Raw genomic sequence first — 19167 nt, 5'->3', positions numbered from 1 at the left:
AGTTTTAACTCCATTGTTTATTAAACAGCGACGGTTCTGTCCACCATCCATTGTGTTCCCAAGGATAGCTTTCCGCCACTGGCTGTCATGGTTTTCTGGGGTCTACCCCTTCTTACCTCTCGAGAAGTTGATCCACCAGTATAAAATCATCATGCATCATCCCACCCATCATTTTAAGAATTTAGAGTCTAGCCAAGTGTAATACATGTCCCGGTGCTCAATATCCGCGAGCACGGCTATTCGAATAGATTTGGTTTACGCACACTACGGTGGATGTACACTTTACCCGTACTCCGTGACTTGCCCAACACATGAGCCTACGTCCCAACGAATGAGACTTGCCACGGCAAAGCCTTTCAACAACCTCACTTTGGCAGTACCCGCTCCATGAACTTTAGTCCTCATGCACTCTAGGCGTCTAAGGTTTCTAGCAGTGAGAGGAGTCCTGGCGCTCCCGGGGAGGGAAGACTCACACATGCATTAAGTTATAGTTAAGTTTAGGTTTGCACATGGCAGTCCTACCGATGGCGACACCATTGTAGGCACCCGCCCCTCGCGGTCCTACCAATGGCTGCCCCGCACAACAAGAAAACCACTACGGCTTGGGTACCGTCTCCACTCGGCTATTTACTCCGCTAGGTCTATACCCACATGAGAAGTACGGTTGTACGGGGGGTCGTTTCATGCTTAACTTCATGGCTCGGTACTTAACTGACCAGGGACGGCACTAGCCTTTACCGGACACCACCCAAGTCCTCCAGCCGCCTCAGTCGAAAATATTTGTTTAGTTTTAATTTTCTTTCACAAATCATCTCATCAATGTCATGGCAATGTGGCACTCATGTCTCCACATGCCGTATCTCAACTACCTTCCCCAAGGTAGTTGTCCAAGCATAAAGCATTTGATAAATATGAGAATGCATAAATCTAAATTAGCATTACTAAGCATTTGTCATAAGTGACTAGGGACTCATACGTAATTATGGGTACAAAGGAATAATGAGATAAACAATAATCAAAGGCATGGCATAATAACAAGTAGGATTTCATCACTGCATGCAATTTTATTTGTAAACAAAACAATTTCACAATTGGGATCAACATGCTCAAGGGATGGGGTGATGACTTGCCTGCTCAGGATAGTTCTTATTCTTGATATAATCTTGATCAACCTTCACCTCCTGGAAGCTGCATACATTGCCTCACGACTAACCGATATACATTTTCTATAATACGCGAGAAAAACCAATATTCAAACAACAATCACATATGCACAAACAAAATATAGATGTTGGGGATATACTTAGGGCTGTTAATATTATTTGTACTTGCTAATGGATTCCAATCATGCTAGGGCTAAGATTTCTTAATCTTTCTATTGTCATCATGGTCTATTTAGGAGTTAACCAATAGTGTATAAATGAGATATACATCTGGCTAATCTGTGGTTTAGTCTAGCTAATGACTACAGAATGATTATGGCTACACGTGCATTTATCTAAATAAAATGGCCATATACTAGAGGTTCTGTTGTCGGATGGATTTAGGATAAGTCAAATAATTACAGTGAATCATTTGTATTATTATTTTATTGATGGAGGCTTTACTTTAATTATGTACATATTTTACTTATATTTTACTTGTCACAATAAATTATGAAAGGATAATAATTATCTATGCTTTGTATGTTAGAGTTGTTTAGGTTAATCATATTATGGTTACAGATTATCCTTCAATGAACAATTCTAATTTACAGTTGAACTATATATTTATATGAGGTCAAAATTTATAACTAGTATTTATCTAATATACATGTTTGTCATATACTCCCCAGTTTAATGTATGAAAAAGGTAAATCAATTGTATAGCTATAATGGAATGTACATTATATGTGTGTGCAACAATATATATGGTTTTGGTCGCCTACTGTACATGAGCCATTTAGAAAGTGTACTACCCAATGCTCCAAGTGATTCATGAATATATTGTAGTTAAATTATACATTAGGTAGTTTCTATGAGTGATATTATATATGTGATAGGGCAAGTTTAAGCACTGGTTCTGTTGGGTTACTAATAAGTGGTAACCAATTTAGGTATATACATGCTATTCTATATGGTATTGCATTGATTAAATTATTAGGTGATTCCTCCACATCTAGCTCTGTTATTATTCTCCTAAACAAGTTAAAGATTCATCTATGTGTGTTTATATTTTAGTTACCAAATATGAGGCTAAAAATTATGTAAATAATTCATAAGTCATGGGTTTAATTATACAACCATTAAATAGTCCTAGTATCTTCCTGTGCATTAATATGAGACATCATTTAAAATTAGTTTGTGTGGTTGTTACAGTGACAAGACATGTTAGAGAAAAATATTCTTACAACTACTTTACTGTAAAATATTAATTTTATTTGTTAGCACATTTTTAAGTTAACTAGTATCTAATTTCTTGGTATTAATTATTTTATAATTATAAATATATTTTATTAATTAGTGGATTATATACCATTGGAAAGATTATGAATTTATATGAATTTAGGTTCAAGTTTCACTCAAATCCGAGTTAAAATGAGCAAGTTATACTAGTTTAAATATTCAATTTCGAATTAATCCGAGAAATTACGAAAAGCTACTGTTCCTAATTCATTTATTTTTATTCCAGAATATATCCTTATCCCTAACAGCTGATGACATGTGGGGTCAAAGCTTTGATTTTCTTTTTCACAGGATTAATTTTCTAAAGGGAAATAGGATGGAGCTAATGACATGTGGGCCCGGCTGCTCTCTTTCTGTTTCTCTCTCCTACCCTTCTTCTACCTCCAGCCGAACGGGAGGCAGCATCCAGGGCACGGCTGGGCTCGACCGAGCGCAGCCGGTACGGCGCGAGGTCGGCACGGCGGCTGCCGGGGAGGGTGCGGCGAGGCTCCGACGACTTCCCGACGGCAGCCACGGCGCATAGCGGCGCGTGGACGGCGTCAAGCCAAGAGCCGTCATGAAGCCAAGAGCCGTCATGAAGCCGAGTTCGGGTAGCTATGGGCTAGAGCGGTAGAGAGGGTTTCCCACCAAATCGACGAGGGCGTTGGCATCTACGGCGTGTGAGGGTTCCATTTTGCTAGCTAGATGGAGAGGAGGAGCTCCGGGATGGCTTGTCCACGGCGACCTCCATGTGCGGAGCTTCGGAGGTCGCGCTTGGCATGGTTACGGCCCTAATTGATTAAATTGACGGGGAAACTAGATACTTGGGGACTATAAGAAGTCACAGGAGTGAGGAATTACCGAGAGACGGCGGGACGGCGAAGATCGGCTGCAGTGGTGGAGCGGAGAAGAAGGTGCAACACGCGCCCAAGGTGTTCGACGAAATGCATTTCACGAAGAAGGCAGAGACGGATGGGGTTTATATGAGGGCTTAGCTTAGGGTGTAAGGAAACCTTGGGGATAAGATTGGCAACACACAATAGCTGAGCTAGAGTCCTAATGGCAATCGGACAAGGGTGGACGACGCGGCTAAGGTTCGATCCTCCCAGGATTCGGGTTCAATGCTTCGATCGGGCATGATTGCCTATGTGATAAGGTTCCAGAAGAGGGAGTGCTAGCTGGGGAAGAAACATCGCATTATCCAACGGTCTCAGCTAGGGCTGACGAGATGGCAATGTGATGGCGATGCAATGGCAACATGATTGGCAGCGACGGGCAGTGGTAACGGCTTTAGTAGGGAGGCGCAGGCCTATTTTCTAGGGTGACGCCGGGCGACGTGGTGGCCGTTATCCCTCCACTTCAATGGCGACTCGTGATGGGACGAGGTGAAGCAGGCGCTCGTGGCGGCGCAGCCACTCGCGGGAATCCGGGGCTCGGTCGGGCGGCGGGCCCACACGGGCGTGGCGTGGCACACGGCGCGGCGCACGGTGCAAGGTGACCGGGAGGGCACACCTGTCGTGCGCGACACGGTCGTGGCTCGGAGGTGTGGCGCTCGGTGTGCGGCTTGGGCTAGGGCTCTGGTCGAGCACCTGGTGGCCCAGGAACAGTGGCGGCTGGGAAGAAGAGAGAGAAGGAAGAAAAGGGAAAAGGAAAAGATGGAGGGGCCAAACTGCAAAATGTCTTGGATTGGAATTTTGAATTGAGATGTAACCTATACATTTTGGGTTTAAGAATTGAAATATTTGATTTGAATATTTATTTATTTATTTATTCATCATTTCCCAAAATGAAATTGGCTTTACTTTATATCATCCTAAATTCACCCTATATAACTCGGAGGCTCTGATATTTCTAAAGTTAATTAAAATATTCTAATGTGACCTTTAATAATACATTAGCACATTGGTTGAATTTATTTGTAAAACAATGTATTCATGTAAATTGTATTTATTATTTAGATGCGCACCTTTAATTTGATTTTTCCATTGAGATGATTTACAGTTTGGCAAGTAATAACAACCATAACATCCAGCATGATGCAAAAGTTTTAAAAAGTTTGAAATTTTAGTGTTTCAGGATGTTACAGTTGATGATCCTGAACGTTACTCTCACACTCGCATATATATATTCCGCAGCGACCAGAAGGAAGAACATCAGTTCTTCCCGACTCTTGCACTTCGAGTTCCTCCCCCTCTGTTCTTGGGCTGTAGAATCCTTCCTCGGTTCTGTTCACCTGCGTGCACAGGTGTACGGGATGAGCATGTGCTTCCGGAACTCCGTCCGCTTGAGAAACTGCATGGGTAGGCGGGCGATCAAATTTTTGGGTAGCGCTTCAAGCGCGACTGCTCCTATTCTTCGTTCTTCGACGATAACGTTGCATCTTCCTCTGTTTCTGCTTCACGATCACTTCTAATGGAGAGAACGGATGAGACAACATCAACGGAGGCAATATGAATACCTCAACATCTTCTGCACCATTCCCTGGGTATAAGATTCTAAGCTTATTTGATTTTCTTCTTGTTATTTACATGTTCACAATGTTATCCATAGGATTGAAATTCTATGTGAACGTCAACGATGTCTATGCTTATTTTGCCATAAGCATGCTCATGTTTATGTTTAGCCTCATCACCAGATCGCTTCTCATTGTGTATGTCTTGATTATTGTCCTAAAATTTTGGATTAAAATATGCTAAATTATGACCAAATTTCTAACAATTAATTGTAGTCTAACTTGAGGATGGATACATTATTATTGCATTCTAAAAAATGGAACAAACTAATGTACGTAGGACAACCAACGGTCGGATAAAGCTTTTTATTTGTGCAGATATATTTAATTTGATTTCCAGAAGGATGTAATTAAATAGTAACGATGACTAAATTTGCACATGATAGCAATCACCGTTTGCTGCTGTCTTGTTCATCAGCTGTGTGTGTGTGCATGTGTGCGAAACATCATCCACGTTGGTGTTGGTGCCAACTGTCAAGGCTGCACGTACTTGCCAGGAATGGCGATTTCTTTTGGTTCTCAAACCGATAGCGATAATGGTTTGTGTTGGCCTTCGGTAGTTCGGGATCCTAATTAACACAGTTGACCTTCCACGGAAACAATTAAGAAATTAGCACAAACACACGTTTGACCTAGCTAGCCAACACCGTGTACTTGGCATCATTAGTTTAGTCCGTTTTGCATCGATCTCCAGCATAATATAATATACTCCCTCCGTTTCCCAGTGTAAGTCATTTTAGTATTTCCCACATTCATATTAATGTTAATGAATCTAAACATATATATTTATCTAGATTCATTAACATGAATATGAATGTGGGAAAAATTAGAATGACTTACATTGTGAAACGGAGGAAGTAGCATCTACCTTCGTTATCTTGTATATATATACTACTCCTTCCGTCCCATATTACAAATCGTTTGAATTTTTAAATTATTTTTAAAATAAGTAATATTTACAACACCAAATTATTTTTATTACATTTAACATTGAATATATTCTGATACTCCCTCCGTTTAAAAAAATGTAAGTCATTCTAACATTTTCTACATTCATATTTATGTTAATTAATCTAGACATATATCTATTTAGATTCATATCTAGATTCATTAACATCAATATGAATGTGAGAAATGGTAGAATAACTTACATTGTGAAACGGAGGAAGTAATATTTTACTTTGAATTGAAAATGTTAGTATAGTTTTCTATAAACTTGATCAAACTTAAATAATTTTAACTAAAAAAATCTAACAACTTGTAATATACTCTCTCCTTTCCTAAATATTTGACACCGTTGACTTTTTTAAACATGTTTGACTGTTTGTCTTATTGAGAAACTTTTGTGAAATATGTAATCTATATGAATACATAAAAGTATATTTAACAATAAATCAAATGATAGAAAAAGAATTAATAATTACTTAAATTTTTTGAATAAGACGAACGGTCAAACATGTTTAAAATAGTCAACAGCGTCAAACATTTAGAGGAGGGAGTAATATGAAAAGAGTACATATATAGCTATCCTCCAGTGCTGGCCTATCTTGAGGAGAGTGAGCAGTTCATATCAGATTGGAAGAGGCAGAGACCGCGAGGAGAGCAGAAATTCGCAAGATTATAGGCTAAGGTTGGTGATAGAGTGCGAGCTTGTTTAAACTTTTAGTGCTATATATATTTTTCTCTTGCTTCTTGATCCGGTTGGTTTAGTCGCAAATCCGAATTAATTTGTTGATTGTACATGCTGCAAGGCGGTAGGAAGGATCGATGGCTGATTCATTGGGCAGCGTGAGGCACATCGCGGAATTAGCGCTCAAAATCAGGCAGGCCGTGGAGACGGTTCGCCAGAACAAGCAGGAGTGTGTCCAGATCAGAAGGCGAGTGGTCAGGGTGAGCAGCATACTCTCCCAGCTCGAGGACACGGTGATCATCAGGAGCAACCCCGCCATGGCAGCTGCTCTGGAGGAGCTCGACTCGACGCTCCGCCACGCCCACACGCTCATCGCGGCGTGCCAGGAGAGGAACATCGTGTGCCTCTTCTGCGCGGCCACTGCTCTTTCCAAGAAGTTGCGCCGGGTGCAAGATGACATCTCGGATCAGATGATGGAGGGAATGCTTGCAACGAGTGTTCATGTTACTATTGTTCTTGCGCGAATCCAAGACGACGTTGACTACACCCGGCGGCCACCAAGGGTAAGGTACCTAAAACCGCAAATCAAGTTATCAATATTTTGGCCTTGTTTAGTCCAGGAAAAGAAATATTTTGGGTGGTACATCGGACGTTGACGGGATGTCGGAAGGAGTTTTTGGACACGAATGAAAAAACTAATTTGATAACTCGCCTGGAAAAACCGCGAGACGAATTTATTAAGCCTAATTAATCTATAATTAGCACATACGTATTACTGTATCACTTATAGCTAATCATGGACTAATTAGGCTCAAAAGATTCGTCTCGCGATTTCTACACAAACTGTGTAATTAGTTTTTTTATTTTATCTATATTTAATGCTCCATACATATATATAGTCAAAGATTCGATGTGATGTTTTTAGGAAAAAAAAAAGAACTAAACAAGGAGTCAATAAACGGTTTCTTTCACAATATAGGTATACCAATCAAAGGTTGGCCATTAATGATATGCTTTTTTTTTTCACTTGTGTCGAACTATGGAAGTCGCATCCACACGCACAAAATACTAATGGACGGGCACCCTGGCAAGAACGGATATCACCGCACAGGCGAGTCAACCGAGCTCACGAGCACATGCGTATCCCATCACCTCCAAGGACTCAGGTGTTGCATCTTTCTGCACAATTAATACACATCTCTAGTTTGTTTTTTTTTTATCGGATATGCTCATTTCAGCCATAGTAGGGTACGCCTTAATTGGACACGTACTCTTAATTACTTGACATATTGGATTAAGCGTTAGTATTTCTCAGAGTGCCTTATAGAGGTGAGAGTACTCGACACATTGGATTAAGCGTTAGTTTTTCTCAGAGTGCCTTATAGAGGTGACTAGTAATCATGCACGTACTATATACGAAATTGTCAATATGGATGAAATTAAACATATTTCACCGTAAATAGACAAACAGAGTAACATTCATCTGATACATGCAAAGCACGTAAACAATATCAAAGTTTTCTCCAATTATACAAAATCACATCTATTTATATGAAATCACATCGACTTTAAGACATGGTAATGGTGGTGGTAAGTCTGTCACGGCCACCACCACCTCCAACTACCCTATACAGGACCCACAGAGAAAAATGACAATGGAATACTACTGTAATGTAATTTTTTTACTTAGGAAGTAACAACAACCTACAAAGTGACAACAAAGCTAGCATGATGATGATATATTTGACAGTAGGAATACCTTGTTTTAGAGGCTTTAAAATATATATACAATGAGCTGTTTCTTAAAAAAAAAATCCGATTGCAATGCAAAGGGCATTATGCTAATTATCATAAAATAATCTAACCATACGATTTGATCATACATTGTTGTACACTGAGCAAATAAATTATTATGCTGACACAAGAGCCGTACTCCACAAATTTAAATCATACCAAACATCTAAAAGATAAAAGATAAGTACATGCACTACAACATGAAGTTAACATGGAGCCCCATCGAAAGATGGTTCACTTTAGTGCCATTGAATATATTAAAGTCATCTAGTTTCCTAACATTAAGTCGGATAATACACATAACATCCAATTAAAGGCTCAACCACAGTGCGGAATGATCCAGCGATTTCATTACAAAAGAAAGTACAAGGGACAAATTGAACAGTTGAACTACTTTGAATCAAATATAACATCAAAATCAACATCTGCAGCGATCACATGCTTTTGATTTAACACAAGACACACCGTTTTGTATTTCATGTTGACTTTTTAGCTTCATTGCACTATGGAGAGAGGAAGCAAAACAAAATTAATAACCAACAAATGTTGCTTGAAGACAGAGTAAAAGAGTGGAAAATTGGACTTCTCCCCTACAGTAAAATATGATATACTCCTTCCGTCCCCCCCCAAAAAAAAACCCCTATCCTAGGTTTGAACCCAAAAAAGAATTGGTTTTTTTGGATGGAGGGAGTAAACTTTTATAGCAGAAATTAGACTACTATGATGAATCTAACCCAAAAAGAGTCACCAACGTCGGAGTCATTAATCAGTCAGATGTTCTAGCAACAATGTCTTGAAAAAAATATTAATCTAACCAGAGAAGCCACGGGCAATCAACAAATGAAACTTCCGACAATTCTTGTTTGATGCCACATAGGTAAATGAATAAATTTACACCAAAAAGCAAATTCTCATATTATAGCTGTACGGAGAAATTATTCAAAACTATTAAGGAAATAAAATTACCACACTTGTTGAGCCAAACATTAAGGTTGGCAATAAAACAATAAAATTTGTGTTTGTTTCATTGTCTTTTTAAGTGGGGTGTTGCTAATCGGCATAGGTTGCACACCCCCATTTGACCTAAGCGCGATCACGCGTGCCCCCAGCTCATGCGTGGTGCGCGTTGAGCCTAAATTTTTGTAACAAATATCAATTAGAAATTTAAAATTTAGGGTGGAGAGTTTTAAATTTGGAGTTGAAAGTTTTCAATTTGAGTTGAAAAGTTTCAATATTGGGTAGGGTTCCTTTTAAAAAAATGAATTTTAAAGCTTTAAATTTTGAGATGAAACAATTAACCTCTGAGTTTTTATTTTTTAAAATAGTAAAGTTTAAAGTTTCAGTTGAAGGTTTTGAAAATCGAGTGTAGTTTTTCTTATTTTATTTAAACAAATTTTCGAATTTCAATTGATAGATTTAAAAAATTTGGATAGAGTTTCTTGAATTTCAATAAAATAATTGTGGTAACTGTTTTACATTTGATTTGAAAGTTTCAAACTTTATCAAAGCTTCTAATTTAAAGTATAAAATTTTAAATCTCTAGTAAAAAAACCTTCTTGCCGATAAAAGATGGGGTTAACCTTGTGAATATTGAAATAACAATGTCTAATATTTTAATCGTTAATTAGAATCATTTCTATGGGGCCCACATGGCCTGACAAGCACACACGTACACTACTCTCCGTCATAACCTCCGTACATACAATATATGTCGCCTTAGACTTCATGTGCACTGCTCTCCGTCATACCAATGCCATCATTGATCACAATCTTTTGGCCTCATGCAATACCTACGCTAGAAGAAGCAAATAAGTTGTACTGACATTGTCACCCCTTCACCATACCATTGTGCCGCATTCGCATAACTTGTGACTAGAAAAAAAAGTGACCCACCCATAATTTTACTAGCAAAAGAAGATTGTGCCATAATTTTTCAGTTCATGGTATGTGGGACCATAAAAATACAAAAAAAATCACTATAATTATGGTGACAATGGAAAGGAGCTTGGCAAAATGATGACAGTGAACTCCTCCCCCTCCAACCCAAATGTATAAAAATTTTCTTATCAAACTTTTCTTTGAATTATTTATCTAATCTATAATCTGATCACATAATTATATTTATTGCAACAAAATATTTAAAATAAGATCTTGCACGATTATATTTAATGAAAAGTATATATTATTTTTTTAAAAAAATCAACCATTGTTTCACCACTCGTAAAAGAAATTCCATCATTTTATCAAATGCTGCAATGAGATGCAGCATAAATAATATTGAGTGCAACAATTAAACCAACACATGACACATTAAGTCTCAACAAGCGAAACATCAAAAAATTATATGAAAACATAAAATACATTTGCAAATACTTTTTTGTTGAAACTTTTTATTATCATACATGAAAAATTGAGTTGTAACTATTGAAACATTACAAAATATTATGTGCAATATTTGCAAATGACCTAGTGTCACATTAGAAAATACTCATTCAAACATTCAAATAATATTTTGTGCAACATTAAAAAATTCCACAACAACAAGAGAACTAAAAATATGAAACACTGACAAATTTTAGTTAAACACTTTCTTCTCACCTATGAAACATCCGAAATCTAATTGTTGAAACATACATATATTTTTTTCATCAGGATATAAATCTTCTTTAAAATATTTGATTGTAATCAGTTCAACATGATAATCATATATTAGATCATATATGGTTTGAAAGCAAAAATGTCTTGATGTTTAAATTTAAATCATATCCCTTGAGGTCTCTTGCCATTTCTTTTTATCTTGCTTGTATACAGTTATGCGTACTTTTTACTTGTGTGCATGTTTTTGTTGGCGCCCGATCTTTATGGCTCGCGATCGATAGTATTCTATAAAATATTTACAACAGAAATATTTTTTTCAGCATACCTCGGTTCCTCAACACGGACGGCAGCAGGAACAGCCAGCAAGTGGCATTCGACCACAAGCATGTCGGCCGCTGCCTATAAAACGACCACCTTCGATCCAGGTGCTGCATGTTTGTTCACTGTACACTTCTTTTTCCCTGATTTGTTCCTTTTATTTATCGCTGAAATGGAATAGTGTTTCTTATGGTACACCAAACTATTGGGCATCCTTAGTTACCAGACGCATTGATTAGGTCGAAATGCCCATGTGTTGCAATAGATGCCATTTCATGGTTTTATCGGCCCATATGATGGAATGGTTTTTAGGTTTTCTTTTCTGTTTTTAAGGGAGAGTGATTACTCTCAAGTAAGGAGGTCTATGGGTCGCTCTCTGCGTCATGGAGTTGGGAAGGGGAGCAGACGGACAACTCTCCTTTTAAGTAGTGGTGCGTTTAATAGGATATTTTAGGTTTATGTTAAGTCAAACGTGGTTGGATTTGATCAAGCTTATAGGAATTTAAAAAAAATAGAAATATCTGTAACACCAAATTAGTTTCATTAAATTTACCATCAAGTTTATTTTTATAGTATATCATATTTTAAACATTACTATGTTTATCTATAAATATAAACCGAAAACAACTTATAATATGAAACAAATGGTAGGTGATAAAACATCATATTTTTATATTTTATTCTATCAAAGATAATTATTGCATTCTAATAAGACATCTAGGGAAAAGTATGTTTCTGTGATACCTTCATTTGATATCAAAATCAGTAATACAATCGTGTGTACTAAAATTACAATATCCAATTTATAATCGTGTGTACTAAAATTACAATATCCAATTTATAGTTTAAGAGAAAAGTTTAGGTATCTATACTTGTTCAACGACACCAACAGTGGTCCATAGAAAATTCCAATGGTGGCGGTGTGAGTGGCGAATACTAGCCGCCACCATTTTCATATAAGACCTACGAGATGGACTTCCATCTCTTGCCCTAAACGAAGCAACTGAACACGGAAAAGGCGTGTTATCTCACTGGATTGCTCACTAGTCACTAACCTGTGCAGACCACAGAGATGATATTTTTTAAAAATATTTTCAAAGATATTTTTTCAATTGATAAATTTACAAACTAGATGCCTAACGCCCTCTAGAAAATGCCCTCCCAGAGGGCGTCCCAGAGAGGTAGAATATGCAGGTAGCCTCCTTGCAAACCTCAAGGAGGGTGTTTTTTTCCCCGCAAAGCGCTGCCTGCAAAGGGAAGCAAAGGTGGCAAGGCTCTTCTCTCATCCGGCACCCTTGCTACCCTCCTAGAGGGCACTTTTTGCTCCAGAGGTGGCCACCTGCAAACCCCAGTCGAGGGGGCTGGCATTTTGCAGGAGGGCCCCTTTTGCCCTCGGGGAGTGTGTTTTTTTCTTGTGAGATAAGGAAATTTTGTTGAGTTGTTTATTTTCTTGCATAATTATTTTCCCTGCCAATTGTTTATTTTGATGTGTGGGTATAAGAGTTGTATTTGTAAAATATGTAAAATAGGTTGAAATATTATAATATGGAATAGTAAAAAAAATTTCAGGAGAGAGATGGGGGTTTTATACCCTGGGCCAAAAAAGACCTCTACAGAAGGGCGGCAAGGGGATGCTTGCAAAATGGCAGGCCACCTCAACTAGGTTTGCAAGCGGCCCCCTATGGAAAAAATAAATGCTCTTCGTAAGGCCGGCAAAGGCACCCCTAAAAAAACACCAGCCTGCCCTCACCGCTATTTTGCAGACAGCCCACTCTTGAGGGAAAAAAAGCCTCGGGGAGGGTCGCAACATAGCCGCCTACAAAAAACTACATCCCCCGGAAAGCAGTCATTTGCAAGTGGCTAATGGTCGTCTAGCACATCACAAAAAACTTCCTCTGGGAGGGTGTTTTTTAAGAAAAAACCATCCCAGACAACGAGAGGCATCCAGATCTGTAACTTTTAAACAAAAAATATTATTAAAATACTTAAATAAAAAATTTCAAGAGCGTTGCCCTGTTAGATTGCGTTTTTGCCCCAGCCGAATTGGCCGAGCCATCGTTCCTAGAGGCCTATGGAATGATGGCCATCTATTTCCTATCGAGCCAGTCGCCCGTGAACTTGGTCCATGGTGTGCCCAATGGGTTGTGTCTCTCTGACATTTGACCCCACGTGTCAACATCTACATGGAATATTCCCCTCCTGAAATTGCATATATCATTTGTCCTTTGTCTAGAGAATCAATTAATCTTTGAAATTAATTCGTAGCTCCGATTGACCTCGTTCCACCTTTTTTTTTATTTGAGCTCTATCAAGTGGCTCTATTAGTAGTTAAGTAGCATCCTTTTCTTGTTCCCTGTGTTGGATTTTGTTTGTTTGTGTATAGCTTGCATTGCCAGAATTCTGTCCGGGATTGGATTTCAGGAAAATCCGTGAAGCCCTGAGCAACGTAAGATACCTTAGAACATATCGAGCATATAAAAAGTGCGACCACATGGGTGAAGTGGAACACCCTTGGCTAAGTAACAAGCTAAAACAGGGAATCCTTGAATGCCTATGGATGTCGATCCCAGGGGAGTTAGGGAAAATACTGAGGATTCATGGCACAACAGGACTTGTCGTGAAAACCTGTATCAGGTTACGAAATGACATGTCACGAAAGCCCCAAAGTCACCTGGTAATGTTCAGTGTAGGAAGTAACCATGTGTCGGCTTTCTACATAGGGTGGTTGACACTTGTTAGTAGCATCATGTGGGTAAAGTGTACTCCACTGTGGAGGTTAACAAACTATTCGAACAGTCCTGCCACAGTGGCACAGTCCTTAGCGTAGTTCTGGTTTTACCAAGCAGGAGTTCCTCTCCCATTGAGGTTTGGGTGGGCCTAATCTGTCGGACCCCTAGATCATGGCTGCCATATGTACTGGACCGGGAGATGGAGTGGCCAGATCTAGCGCCCTAGGCTACTGATAATAGTTCTACCCTCACATATCTTATTACTTTATCTAGTTTGGTATTTACTCTGAGATTGTGGATCATACTTGCATATAGCAAACCATCCTGGTTACCCATCCTACGGTTTTGTAGGCAACAAGCCCTAAAATGATTACAAACTACTGTAGAACATCTTCAGTTCAAATTTTAACATATTGTATTGCAAAGAGCACTTACAAATAGTAGAATTTTAGCAATCGTGTGTTCATCGCTCAGAGCCTATATATGTTATGGAGATCATTGATACCCACAACGAGTAGAGAGATCCTGACAAAAGGAATGTCTTTTTATCATGTTAATTGACCAAGGAAGGATGGTTCCTTTTGAGACCTATTGGCATTCATCATCCCCAATGTACCAAGGGTGTAGTTATTCGCAGGCAACGTACCCATATGTACTTGTTCATCGTCGTCAACAATCACTTTCTCCTTCCATAACCTATATTGTGGGTTATCAATGGAGAAGATTTGGACCTGATGGAGACCTTCATGGGTGGCAAATTTGCACTGGTGGAGAAATGCTCTTTACTCCCGGTTTAGAACCCTTTGTAGTCCCGGTTTTCCAACCGGGACTACGAATCCGGAACTAAAGATCGCTATCTTTAGTCCCGGTTGGTGTTACCAACCGGGACTAAAGAGAGGAACCGACAGTTCGCGACAGTTCCTCGAGATCCTTTTTTTTTTCTTTTGTTGTTGATTTGCTAATGGCTAGTGTTAATCTATGTATTTTCTTCCGAATCGAATGGGATGCACATCCCCAAATCAACATCCCAAATATTAAGTTACTTATACACACAAATCAAATACATCACAAATCCTATACACAGATCAAATACATCACAAATCCTAAAAAACTACACACAAATTAAATACATCATAGATTATACAAATTATACATCTTAGATCCATGCGATGCAATGAATCACAAAATCTAAACAATTATACATCCAGTGAAAGACAAATTATAAAAAAAACAAAAACAAACGAGCCGGCGCCCGGCCGCCGCTTGCCCGCCTCCACGCACGCGGCCGCGCCGCCCGCCGCCCGCCTCCCCGCGTGCGGCCGTGCCGCCGCCGCCTCCCCCTTCGTGGCCGCGCCGCCACCGCCCGCCGCCGGCTGGCTGATGGAAGACGGAGTAGAGGGGAGAAAGAGGAAGGAGAGGGGAGGAGAAGAGGAAGGGGAGGAAGTGAGGGGAGGGGAGGAGGAAGAGGATTGGATCTGAGAAGAGGAAGAGAGGGGATGTTCCAATCTTATCTAAATATCTGTCTGGGACTTAACCGATCGGATGTGGGAGAGAAATATTTACTCCCGGTTGATAACTCCAACCGGGACTAAAGATCGATCTTTAGTCCCGGTTGGTATCACCAACTGGGACTAAAGTGGTAATTTTTAGTCCCGGTTGGTAGTATCAACCGGGATTAAAGATCCTCGACCCCCTGACATACATCTGACAGGGGATGAACCGGGACTAAAAATCATCTTTAGTCCCGGTTGGTGTTACCAACCGGGACTAAAGATCAAAATTTTTTTAACCGGGACTAAAAATCGTTTTTAGTCCCGGTTTTTAATGGAACCGGGACTATTGTGAAATTTGGTCGACTGACCAAAGATGGTTTCTCCACCAGTGAAATCTTCAGGTATATCATCGTCCTAGAAGTCCATAGGACCGGCACCAAATTGTAGTTCCATAAACGCATGTTAAGGAAGTGTTGGAAGAGCCGGAGGTTTCGGAAGAGGCAGTCGAGCTTGCCAAGGTGGGTAAAGTGACCGCGCTTTTATCTTCGTGACTAGATTTATCTTGGACCATTGGATACATGTGCCCCCGCTCCCCATGTTATAATGTCATTGTTTGGTGGGATATCTAGGAGATAGTATGTCAATTGTTCATCGTTATATCAATTTGGACCTTCATATGTCTGGCCACCAAACTCACAAATATAAAGCTAAAGTCACTAATAGGTCACTAATATTTTATTTCAAAGCATTATTGCAATATCTAATAAATCACTGAGAAGTCACTAAAATCACTAAATTTGACAATTACAACCACATACGGGAGGACGAGGCTACCATGCTCGGGGAAGAGGTGCAATTGTAACAGTGCGCAGGTGAAAGCATCTCGGCTTGGAGAGGATGCAGCACCACCAGGCTTAAGGAGGAGGTGGCAGCTGGGTGTGATAAGAACGCTGCGTTAGGTTAGGATTGAGGTTGTTGTCCGGCACGTTTGGTAAGATCTAGGGTAAACTGGCCATATGGCTCTTACTAGGTCATATGGCTGGTTAACCTCATCCCTGACAGGACGTATCTCACAACCCATCATAGGTAAGTTTCTTGTGACAGCTGTTGAGATATGGCCTGTTACAGTGAAAATACCTATGATGGGCGTGGAATAGTCACAGGTAACTCACATGTGATAAGTTTTTTTACAAATAACCCATCACAGGTAAGTTAGGCCCTATTTCATGCATACCAAAGGTGCCTATTCATATCACCAAAAGGATTCTAGGTATAATGCGTTGATATTCCTCCATCATATCAAATTCGCATGGTGCCTAAGCATACTGTGCAATTTTTGACCTATGGCATGGCAATAGACTAACTCAATCTCCTTATCTTTGATAAACTTTCATATGAGATAATGTGCAATCAGAAGATACCGCACAAACTTTACAGTGGCACCCTTCATGGGCTTCTTACCTTCTACCCAATCGTTCTCTCTCTTGAACCAAGAAGCACCACCACATACAAGGGACGCATACAAATCGATATTTTCTTTTTTTACAATATATAGGCCCTGTTTGGTAGAGCTCCTAACTCCAACTCCCAACTCCAAACTCCAACTCTAATGAGAGCTGGCTCCTCTAGGAGCTGAGGTAGGTCAAAAAGTGTTTGGCAAGATTACTCAGCTCCACATTTCTACATCCTTTGTTGCCATTTCATCGAACACCTTGTAGGCGTCGCCTTGACGTTGCCGCCACAGCCAGTCAGCCCGCGAGCCACCGCCGCCGGGAGGCCCACGCATCTCCGCCGCCTCCCAAGCCGCCGCACAAGCACCGCCGCACAAGCCGCCGCCCAGGCTGCCTCCTGCCGACGCCCCCGCACGTGAGTCGCCTGCCGACGTCGCCGCCCGTGAGCCAATGCCGACGCCACCACGTGCCGCCCGTCGTGGCCACTGCAACACCGCCTGCAGCCGCCGCCACCGCCTGCCGCCGCCAACGCGCCATAGCCCGCGCTCGCTGCCCCCGTATGCTGCCGATGCAGACACTACCACAACCGGTTGTGGCCGTCGTCGGAGGATGGGGAAGAAGATGGGCCGCCGCCACCTGCTGGCCCTGCCGCCGTGCCGCCCGTCCTCGTCCCGCAACAGCCGCTCTCCGCCGCTACCGCAGCCCGCCGCCGCCAGCCTCCGGTCGCGCGTGCGCGCCACGCGCGCTGCCCGTTGTCGTCCTTCGTCGTCCCGCAGCCGCCGCTGCCGCTGCCTGTCGCCGTCGACGCTACCGCTGCCGCCGCAGCCCGCCGACGCCGCCGCACTAGCTCGAGATTGGGAGGAAGATTGGGGGGAGGAGAGAGAACGTGAGGAAAGGAGGGGTGAAGGGGTAGTTGAGTGGCATTTTCGTGTAAATACACTAAAATATTAGAGGGTAGTGGGTCTTTTGGGGTGGAGTGGAGCTGTGGAGCAGCAAAAACCCAGCTCCACCCCCTAGTTTATTTTCTAGGAGTAGCTCTGCCAATTCCACTCCAAAAAAAGGTGAATCTGGACCGTTTGGCACAACTCCCGCTGCAGGTAAGTTGGAGTTGTGCCAAACGGGGCCATAGTCGTTCGGACATGAAAATGAATTCTTCTGACTTCCAACCCCAATGGCCAGAACGTCTTGTTATGTGATAGACTTATCCGATCATCCATTACTTACCATAAGCTTCGTAAGCTCCAAGACAACTTCGTGTATTTTGGCTTGCACCCAAGGTAAACATGTGTCTCTAAATCTATCACAAGCTAATGAACTTCTCATTTATGCTCTTATTGTATGCTAAAACCCCAACATCCTGCAACATTCCACCGAGGGTATAATTGTTGACGGTAAAACATTTAACCATCCAATGGAGAAGGAATAACACATGCCACCTTCATCTTGCTTCCAATATCTATCCACCCACTATAGTCGTACCCGAAGGTTCTTCCTCACGCATTTATGGGGAGCCTAGAATGGAGTGGACGTGACATCTACTAGAGTGTGACATGGACGAGCCGCGCGCAGCTTGGATGCCAATGATAACGATGCCCCGGTTACTCGTTGTGTGAAGAAGCATGCGATGTGGAGTCGTTGATGGGGACCCGGTGCGGCATGGCCCAGGGTGGCTTCGTGGCGCTGTCTTCGGGCGCGGACGCAGCTTTGTAGCAGCACGAAGGCGGAATCAGCGTGGCGTCGTCACTCCGTCCAGCCTGGATATGAGTGAGGAGGATTGGAATCTTGTCCAGCTTGGGTCGAGAGGTGGCGTCATGGCTTGCGGAGGCCAGTGCATCCGCAACGTGGTGTCGGAGCCGTCGATCAGGGACGCCATGGGACGGTTGGCACGTAGGGTGCTGCTGCCTGGCATCGTGACTGCCTGCAGCCATGCCGACGAACAGGTTTCGGCATGTTTTGCGTGTATTTGCATTCCTGTCTGCGAAACATGTCGAAATCGAAATGAATCTTTGATGAACGTGGTGTGCTACCGGAACGCATGTAGTTTTGTCGATGTAAAATGCAGTGTAGAGCAGAGCGGAATGTGGGGATGGATGTGGAATGTGGCTGCAGTGGACAGTTAAGATCTGAATCCCAATCCAATCAGACGCACCAAAATAGCATCACAAATCTAACAAAAAAAACTAAATCCCAATCAAATCGAAATCATCACAAAATAATCA

Source organism: Oryza sativa, chromosome 12 (assembly GCF_034140825.1).
Source record: "Oryza sativa Japonica Group chromosome 12, ASM3414082v1".
Lineage (NCBI taxonomy): Eukaryota > Viridiplantae > Streptophyta > Magnoliopsida > Poales > Poaceae > Oryza > Oryza sativa.
Note: the sequence above shows the minus strand (reverse complement) of the source record.